Genomic DNA, 10176 nt, shown 5'->3' on the forward strand with positions numbered 1-10176 from the left:
TTGATCTACTTTGAATGTGAAGAGTGCAGGATCCCCAAACTAAGTGGGTGGCCTCCACCCTATGGTGTGAGAAAAAGCTGTGAATTTTCCCCCTTATTTTTTATGTCCATGAATTTCTTATTTAGAGGAAAATTTAATACACAATTGGTACCTTTGCAGTTAGCTCACCCAAATGTTATTTGTTTAAGAGGTATTTGATGTCCAACATACCCAGTGATTTTTTTTTTTTTTACAAGACTTATTTAAGCTCTTTTCCTAGGAAAAAGATGTTGCCTTTCTGCCAAGGGCATATTATCTTCAAAAACTGGCATTTTTAGCCTTTTTTCCGCAACTTAAATTTTCCACATCTTAAATTGTCTCAGGTCTGTGAACTGCAGATTGGGAGAATTAGAAAAGATCTTCCTTCCTAGTAGCTGACATTCCTTGCTTAGGAAACTTTACACAGTCTCCCTCACTTGATGGAAAAAGCCATCATTAAGCATTAATGGGAGAACAGCAAAATCTTCAAAATCTGACTCATTTTAGATAAACACTTTCTAGCTTTCAAATCTATTCTAAGCCACTATAATGCTTACCATGTTTAAAATGGAAAGAAATACTTTCCGAGGTAAATATCCAATGAACTGAAATCAAAAGAAATCCAGTTATGATGAAAATATCGAAGGAAAAGGACTAAATGAACTTTCAAACCCTCTAAAGAGAGAGTAGTTCACCTGTTATAACACATGTAAGGAGGTGAATAAATTGTGTCAACTAATTTCCCAAATACAAGATCAACTCTCATATCTATAGGGGAGGTAATTAATTGAACCATGACCCCAGCAATAAAATTCAGCACATCTCTGAAGAGGAATATTAACGTGGTTTGGGAGAGAATGTGCTTGAGATATTAATGTTTTAAGAACCAAGTTGTGGTTTCTTAGGCTACAATTGCATGGCTACATTTGCTGTGCCAAGAATAGAGTTTCATACTCTCCGAAAACAGCATGACTCCAGTGAAATGTTTGGTAGGAGATCCCAATCATGTAAGATACTGTGCAATTATGTCTGTTTCCTTCCTGTCCCTAAATTCTACCAATACCAAGTGCTTTTGGAACAGTGTGATCAGCACTTAGATAAAGGTAGTAAGGGCCCACCAGTCCTTGGATATTCTCCTGGGCTTCATGAAAGAAAAGTCTGCAGCAGGTAAAGACTGGGGTCAATGGCTCCCTCAGTCCAAACTGGATGGCCTTGGGAGCAGGCCACTCATGAAAATTTGGCTACAGAGATATGTTAGCCGTCTTTGTAACCAGCACTTTAAAAATAAAATAAAATAAAATAAAATAAAAAGATTCTTCAAGAGTACTCATGCAGGCCTCAGTGTTAATGTCTGCTCTTGGACTTGAAAACATTCTTGCCCCCTCCATAAACATTCTTTGCCACTGCTGAAAGCTGTTGAATGCTTGTCAGGCTTATTCAAAATTTGATGACCTTAATGGAAACCCCCAAAGATGACAACAGATAAAGAATAAAACCAGGACATATCACTGGTAAACACAGTCAATGCATCCATTTCTTGCTGTTTAATTAATCATCTCGAGCTAAGAGCTTAGAAATTCCATTCAGATTTAGACATTCTTTCAAGAGTATGTGTCTGATTTCCAAATTACCAGCCCGATAGTTCTGACTAATGTAAAATAATGCACTACTTTGCTTCAGGCAAAGTCAAGTACTTGATTTTCATAGAACCAACTTTTGATTAACTGTTCTGTGGATGTGTTTATCTACCATGACCTTTAGCTGATCTGTTCCAAACTGGTCAGGAAGAAAGAAGTGGTCTTAGAGGAAGCAAAGTCTGTTGTAAGTAACTCTGAACTGGAGTGTCAAGAAATCTTTCATTTCTTCTGTTCATGATTTTTGATAATTTATCTTCCCTGTGTCTTATTTTCTCATTCTGTAAAAAGAAGGAAATTTAAAAAATGGCATCTTACAGGGATCAAAGATGCTAGGAAAGATGAAAAAGGAGTAAAAATGTCATTCCTGATGGACCTCAAGGGCATTATGCTTAGTGACAAAAAAGTAAATGGCAAAAGATTTTGTGCTGTTTGATTCCATTTATATAACATTCTTAAAAGAACAAAATTATAGAGATGGAGAACAAATTGGTGGTTGCCAGGGTTGATGATGCTGGGATATGACTATAAGAAGGTGACCTGAGGGGGTCACAGAGTGACCTCTGTAGTAACAGAGCAGTTCTGCATCTTAGTTGCACTGGTAGTTACCCAAATCAATACACTAGATAAAGTTGCATAGAATTTCACACACACACACGTACACATACAAACATACAAGTTAATACATGTAAAAAATGGTGAAAATTAAACAAGATCTGCAGTACAGCTAAGAGTCAAACAATTGATGTTCTAACAACATCAGTTTCTTGGTCTTGATATTGTACTGTGGTTATACAAAATGTTATCATTAGGGGAAGCTGGGTGAAGGGTACACTGGACTCTGTGTATTATTTTTGTAACTTTCTGGGAATCTATAGTTATTTCAAAATAAAACTTTAAAAATGTTACTATGTAACTGACCTTAGGATTCTTCTTAACCAATCCCATGTTTCTTGTGTGTATGATTACAATAAAAATAAAAGTAGAAATTTTTTTTCGAAAAAGAGAAAGTGGTGAGAGAGTGGCAAATGTTACATTGAGTGGGATGAGTCACAGCAAAACCATGAGACACAGTTCTCCTCTTGTAACTTAACTTTGCATAAAAGTGAATACAATGACTCCTTGTTTAACACCACTCTGAACTTAAAAGCAAAATTCTTAGGAAGAGCCTTTTGAAATCTAAGACTTTTGTAAGTTGAGATGCCATGGAACATTTGTTCCATGGGCTGCCTCACAAAAACAAAGAATTTGTAGTAAAGTAAGTTTGAAAATGTTAAACATAATTTTTTTCCCTGGCTCTCCTTTCAAAATGATATTTTTAAAAAACACATACCTTTGAAAAACAGACTCCAGACTTCTACTTCCTGAAATAGTAGATGGGATGATGCAGATGATTTGGACCAACTCTATGCTAAGACAACTTGAAATCTAGGCAATACATACACACACGTATCATTGTCATCTTCATTATCATCATCATCTAATTGAAGGCATTGGAAAGCTCTTAATGCAGTAAAGGCCAAGATCCAAGAGAAAGCAGAAACAGAGAGATGAAATTTACCCTAAGGCAGAGGCCAGTACTGGAAGAGGGAGGAGAGTTCTCTAAAGAGAACTTGAAAAGGTAGTCAGGGCCTTTGCCAACTTCATGTAGTGAGTGGGAGAAAAATGGAAGTCCAGGGTCCACCCAGAAGAAGCTTCTGGATAACCTTCCATGCTTTAGATTAAGACAGGCAAGTACTATATCCTGGGAGTAAGGGTGGATGAAAAGTGAGATAGCCTTACAAGAACTGAAGTCTGTTTTATGATTATCTCAGTCCTTGAAATTGATCCTAGGATGCTGATACTTCTGGCCACCTGCTATAAAGAAAAATAAACCTTCCCTCTTTACCTAGGTTAAAGATAAAGTCTTAAATCATGTTTATACTTTTTTATATACATGAGACAGTCAATCAAACATATCAAGGCACAGAGAAGAATAAGAAAAGAAAAATAGAAACAGACCCAAAGGGGCTCCAGATAATAGTTACCAAGCACAGGATTTAAAATAACAGTGCTTAAATGGTTAAGGAGATTACAAGAAAAGATAAGAAATTTTGATGAATAGTTGGGACCTGTAAGGATAACTAAAGGGAAATGTTACAGCTGAAAAGTGCAATAGCTAAAATTAGAAACAGTGGAAGGACTGAAGCATATCAAAGAGTAAGAGAGAGTCAGTGAATTGAAAGATAGATTTAAAAAAATTCAGAAGGAGGCATAGAGAGAAAAAAAAGGATGAAAAATATAGAAGAAAGGGTAAGAGACAGAAGTTCTAACATAGATGTCATGAGGTTCCTTTTAACAGAATAACAGAATGAGAATGATGTAGATACGTTATATGTAGAGGCCTTAACTGACCATTTTCCAAACTGGCAGAAAATATCAAGCTAGAGATTCAAGAAGCAAGATAAATTCAGAGAAAACTACATCAGAGAAAATGGCTGAAAACCAAGGACAATGAGAAAATCTTAAAAGAGACTAGAGGAAAAAAGAAACACTAATTTTGGAGAAGGAACATTAAATTCACAGTTGCTGCCTTGAAAATTAAAAAATAATAAAATGATAAAATAAAATAAAAATGATGAAAACCAGAAGATAATAAAAGAAATGCTGAAAGTTATCCTCCAACCTAGAATTCTATATTGGGTGAAAATATTCTTCAAGAATGAAGACATGAAAACAAAATAAAGACAATTTCAGACCAAGAACCCCACCAAAACAAACAAAAAACCCAGGGAATTTGTCACTAGTAAACCTGAACTAAAGGGGATATTAAAGATATTTTTCAGGAAGAAGGAAAATGATTCCAGGAAGGAGCAAAAAGCAAGAAAAGACAAATATGTCTGTAAATTGAAATGCATCTTGACTATACCAATCTATAATAATAACACTTGAATAGAATATGAAATATTCCAGGCACGGTGGTGCACACTTATAATCCCAGCACTTTGGGAGGTTGAGGCGGGTGGATCACTTGAGGTCAGGAGTTTGAGACCAGCCTGGCCAACATGGCAAAACCCCATCTCTACTAAAAATATAAAAATTAGCAGGGCATGGTGGCATGCACCTGTAGTCCCAGCTACTTGGGAGGCTGAGGCAGGAAAATCGCTTGAACCTGGGAGGCAGAGATTGTAGTGAACTGAGATTGTACCACTGCACTCCAGCCCGGGTGACAGAGCAAGACTCTGTCTCAAAAAAAAAAAAAAAGAAACATGTATGCAATTAAAATAAATGACAACAACAGCAATAAGTTAGAAGGGAGTGAAAAGAAGTCTTTGCATTAACTGAGATGAGGCAAATAGTACTGCTTTATATCATATTTGAGTAAGTCAGGAAAGCCAGCTGCAATCTCTAGTTAAGCTGTAAAAAAATACTGAAAGAGTATTAACCATCACACTCATATTCTATTTCATAATCAAAATAGAATAAATTTTAAATATTCCATAAAAGCAAAAGAATACAAGGATGAAGAAAAAAGAAATATAGAAACAGGTAGAAGTAGAAAGCTAATAATAGAATAATAAATTATGCCCTAAATATATCAGTATTAATAGTAGCATAGTGATTGTAAACTGCGTTCTTAGGGACTGACAATAATAATAGCCATTAATTTATTGAAGTAATACTGTCTGCTAACTACTTAACATGAAGTAACTCATTTAATCCTCAGAGTATTCATACCCAGCAAAGACTGGTATTATCCTCACTTTAAAAATGAGGAAACATAGGCACAGACAGGTTAAATAACTGTCCCAGGATTACCCAGCAGGTCTGGAGCACAGCTGGAGTTTGAAACCATGTGTTTAACTTTGAGTGTGATATTCTAACCACCATGTTGTACTCTATGATCCTGCCTCTCCTGTGGTAGCACAAAGAAAGATCTAGACTTGTCTGACATGAAAGAAAATAGATTGTTTCCGACTTCAGGCATTTCCTTCAGATTAGATAATTAAGCCACCAATACATTAAAACTTAAAAAAAAAAATATCGAGAGAAGCTTGGTTGCCACGTATATTAAAAGTCTTAAGAAATTTCATTCTTGGATGGAGCATTTGCACATTTCTGAAGGCATCCCAAGAACAAAATAAGTATAGAAAAAGAAATAGATAAACAGAGATGCTCATTGCAGGCTTATCTGTGACAGTGAAAAGATTAAATGGTGTGAATGTATCATTAATGATGGCACATTTAGTGAAATAATATGTGGCTAGTAAAAGGGTATTATAAGTAAAAGCAATATATATATATAAATAGACACACACACATATATAAAATAAAAAGTTATATTAAGTGGAGGGGAAAGTAAACAAGAGAGCATATGCCAGAATTACCACAAACTGGTACAATTCCAAATTCCTATGTATTCTTGACAAAAATCCTCAGAGGAGAAAAAGAACTATGCAAAATATTATACATTCTTGAAGGAAATACACTGAAATATTAGAACTGTAGCATGTATATTTGGGTTGCAGGATCAGAAATGCATTTGCACCTCTTTTTGTATTTCCCAGTTCTCCTTGGGGCTTGCATTAGGATTGACATGTAAGTTAATTCATATAAAAGTTGTTTGGCTGGGCGCGGTGGCTCACGCCTGTAATCCCAACACTTTGGGAGGCCAAGGCGGGTGGATCACAAGGTCAGGAGATTGAGACCATCCTGGCTAACATGGTGAAACCCCGTCTCTACTAAAAATACAAAAAAAAAAAAAAAGAAAAAAAATTGGCCTGGCGTGGTGGCAGGCGCCTGTAGTCCCAGCTACTCGGGAGGCTGAGGCAGGAGAATGGCGTGAACCCGGGAGGTGGAGCTTGCAGTGAGCCAAGATCGCGCCACTGTACTCCAGCCTGGGCGACAGAGCGAGACTCTGTCTCAGAAAAAAAAAAAACAAACAAAAAACAGTTGTTGTTTGAAATGAAGACACTTTCTGTTATCTGATGGGGGGGATGTGCTTTTACTGAGTGTGTTTAGAAAAGGACTCATTAACCAAAGAGGGCAGAGCTCTTGCTGCGATGTAACCTTCTCTTCCCCCACCAAGTGGCTGAGGCTCATTCATCTTACCCTTTTGCCTCTAGTGTTGAAGGAACTGAAGGTAAGGCCACATGGTTCCAGGCTGATGGAGCTCAGCAGTGTTCAGAAGCAGCTGCTTTAAGGAAAGACCTGCTCTGGGGCCTCATGGATGGCATGAGTAGAGAGGAAAGAAAACATTCGAGAAAAAAAGACATCATCAACATATGTGAGGCCGATGCTTTCTTTGCAACTTCAAGTGATGTTTTTGTGGGATCACTAGTCTATCCATCTGTAGCCATGCATCCAGCAAATTCAGTGTCTGTCACATGGAAACACTATGCTAGGGGCCCAGAGGGGAGAAAATGAGTTTAAGGAACAGATAAAGATTTTGTCCCAGATACCAATCAATCATGAAAAAGGGGACTTCACTCCCTTTGTTTACCAAGGTCCATTTCAGTTTCCCTGTCTACTGCACACATTATATCATTTAGATGTTTGGCCTTCCTGAGAATCCAAGAACCCACTGGAAAATAGTGATGTCTTTCTGAAGGTAGTTTCTCAAAGTGTAGTCTATGCAGGAAGGAGCGGAGGGACAGTAGCTCTTCTTTATCTCAAGGGTTCTTTTGTTGGACACTTTGAGGGGTCCTTGGTTAGGGTTGTTGTGAACTTGGCTGGGACAAAATACATCTTTATTTTTACAAACTCCTAACTCAAACATAGCATTTTCTTCTATCATAAATATAGAAAAGAAATGGCAGTAGTATTAGAAGTATGTGTAACTTTCAGCCAGGCATGGTGGCTCACGTCTGTAATCCTATCATTCTGGGAGGCGGAAGTGGGCAGATCACCTGAGCTTAGGAGTATGGGACCAGACTGGGCAACACGGCAAAAATGTGTCTCTACAAAAAAAATACAAATATTAGCAAGGTGTGCATCTGTAGTCCTAGCTACTTGGGAAGCTGAGGCAGGAGAATTGCTTGAGTCCAGGAGGCAGAAGTTGCAGTGAGCCAAGATCGCACCACTGCAATCTAGCCTGGGTGACACAGTGAGATCTTGTCTCAAAAAGAAAAAAAAAAAAAAAAAAGGTGTAACTTTCTCACCAGTTGATTGAAATCATGGATAGCTTCAAATCACATTATAGTGCTTACAAATGTACCAAAATATTGTGTATGCTCATCACTACCCTGAAATTACGGTCCTTGGGCTTGGAAATAGGTCATGTTATTTAATGAGTTTAATGAGTTAATAAAGAATCATAACTGTTATTACTTACAATTTTTTAAAGAAGCATTTTGATAACTATATTAACCAAAATTCTCCAGAGAAACAGAATGGTTGGCAAGCTGGAGACTTAAAAGAGCTGACGGTGAAATGACTTTCCAGCCCAAAGGTAATCAGGCAGGAAGGATTTCCACTTACTTGGGGGAGGGTCAGCCTTTTGTTCTCTTCAGGCCTCAACTGATTGGATGAGGCCCCATTCACATCAGGGAGGGCAATCTACTTTACTCAGTCCATCAGTTTAAATACTAAACCTATCCAAAAACACCTTTACAGAAACACCCAGAATGTTTGACTAAATACCTGGGCATTCTGGGATCCAGTGAAGTTGACATAAAATTAACCATTACAAGTCCACCTGTTGTTAACTTGGAACACATACGCATCTCCTTAAGATGTATTCAATTAATCACCACACGAAGAGAGTAGCAAGGTTATAATTCTGCCTGACGTGATACAGCTCTCCTGCTCACAGTAAAAAATGTGCTAACCCTTTCCCAAGAGGAGGAGATAAAGCCCTTGAGTAATGTTTACTCTTCTCCTTGATAGTCTGTACCCCAAAACAGTGATATAAAACCAATACATTATATATTTCTTGAGAAGGGAATAATAGAAGGAAGAAAACACAGAAATTTGCCCTATATCTGTGTGCACATACATACACACAAGTAAATTCAGAACAAAATAAGGGGGAAATATTCATGACAATTACCGTCTTCATTTCCGTAACAGGTCATGTAACTGTAACTGCTATTTACAACTCCCTTTTCCCACTATTCATTATGTATTCTCTTTGCCTTCAGCAATCAGATCAGCTAGTCATGGTTCTTTACTTGGTGGAATAATCCAAGCCTTCATTCCTGAAGGGTCTGGGCCATTACTAGTCCTGCCTGAAGTGGGTGGTTATAGTTTCTCATTGACCTTAATGACAAGGCATGGTAATACTAAAGACACTCTAAGGGATCTCCTATGTTCCAAACATACTCTTCCTTCCCTCCAAGTGGTCCCATTTTCCCTTACTCATCAGGATCAATCACCCCTACCAGCAGAGTAACTCTCTTCTATGCCCGTTCATTTAGCATTATGAGGAGTACAAAGTGGGAGAATGGCAATCTTAAGTTCCAGTTCAATGAAATCATTGTGTGTCTCCTGGTAGAAGCATTCTTCCCTTCCCAGGAGCTGATATGGTTTGGCTATGTTCCCACCCAAATCTTATCTTGAATTGTAACTCAAGATGAGATTTGGGTGGGGACACAATTCCCATGCGTCATGGGAGGAACCCAGTGGGAGGTGATTAAATTATGAGGGGCGGGTCTTTCCTGCACTGTTCTTATGATAGTGAATGAGTCTCAGGAGATATGATGGTTTTAAAAATGGGAGTTTCCCTGCACAGGCTCTCTCTCTCTCTTTGCCTGCTGCCATCCATGTAAGATGTTACTTGCTCCTCCTTGCCTTCTGCCATGATTGTGAGGCCTCCCCAGCCATGTGGAACTGTGAGTCCATTAAACTTCTTTCTTTTGTAAATTGCCCAGTCTTTATTAGCAGTGTTAAAACAGACTAATACAGTAAATGAGCTAAGACCTCTAGGTCAAAGGACATAAGGTCATCGGAGCAGAAAGCAAAGGTTTTGCTAGTGGGTCACTAAGGATAATAGTGAGTGGTGTTATTTTCTCCCTTTGATTTGCAGGCCCATCAGTTCTGGCTATGAGAAAAACAGGACCATGTATTGGAAGCTGATTCAGAGCCTACACAGCCTTCTGGAGAATCTTACCCCAGCCCTACAAGATATTGCCACCTAGCTGACACCGCAACTGAGTCTTCAAAATGCCATTCCACTGTTTTATCAAACCAGTTGTTTCAAGATGGAGGGAAACAAGATAAGACCAGTGAATTCCATGAGCATGGGCCCACTGCAGCACTTCATTTGCTGTGAAGTGAGTTCCTTGATCAGAAGCAGTTTTTTATGGAATACCATGATGGTGGATAAGGCAATTCTTTAGGTCCACGGATGGTAGTTTTGGCCAGAAGCATTGCATGCTGGGAAGACAAATCTGTATCTATGGCATCTATTCCAGTAAGAAAAAACACTACTCCTTCCATGATGGAAGTGGTCCAATGTAATCCACCTGCCACCAGGTCAATCACCTGGTTGGTTTGACTCGGCAATAGGTCTTGATATTGAATGAGTCAATAAGGATACATAACT

General features: G+C 38.2%; 1 long non-coding RNA gene across 1 annotated transcript; it reads right to left on the bottom strand.

Annotated features, from left to right (window-relative positions):
* Positions 1 to 1548: 1548 nt before the first annotated feature.
* Positions 1549 to 6899, bottom strand: LOC129052311 (uncharacterized). The gene is made up of 3 exons (XR_008517303.2): positions 6744 to 6899; positions 2986 to 3080; positions 1549 to 1933 (listed from the first exon to the last, which is right to left on the bottom strand). It is a non-coding gene; the product is annotated as an uncharacterized LOC129052311 (long non-coding RNA).
* Positions 6900 to 10176: the final 3277 nt, after the last annotated feature.

Source organism: Pongo abelii, chromosome 22 (assembly GCF_028885655.2).
Source record: "Pongo abelii isolate AG06213 chromosome 22, NHGRI_mPonAbe1-v2.0_pri, whole genome shotgun sequence".
In the NCBI taxonomy this organism is placed as follows: Eukaryota; Metazoa; Chordata; class Mammalia; order Primates; family Hominidae; genus Pongo; species Pongo abelii.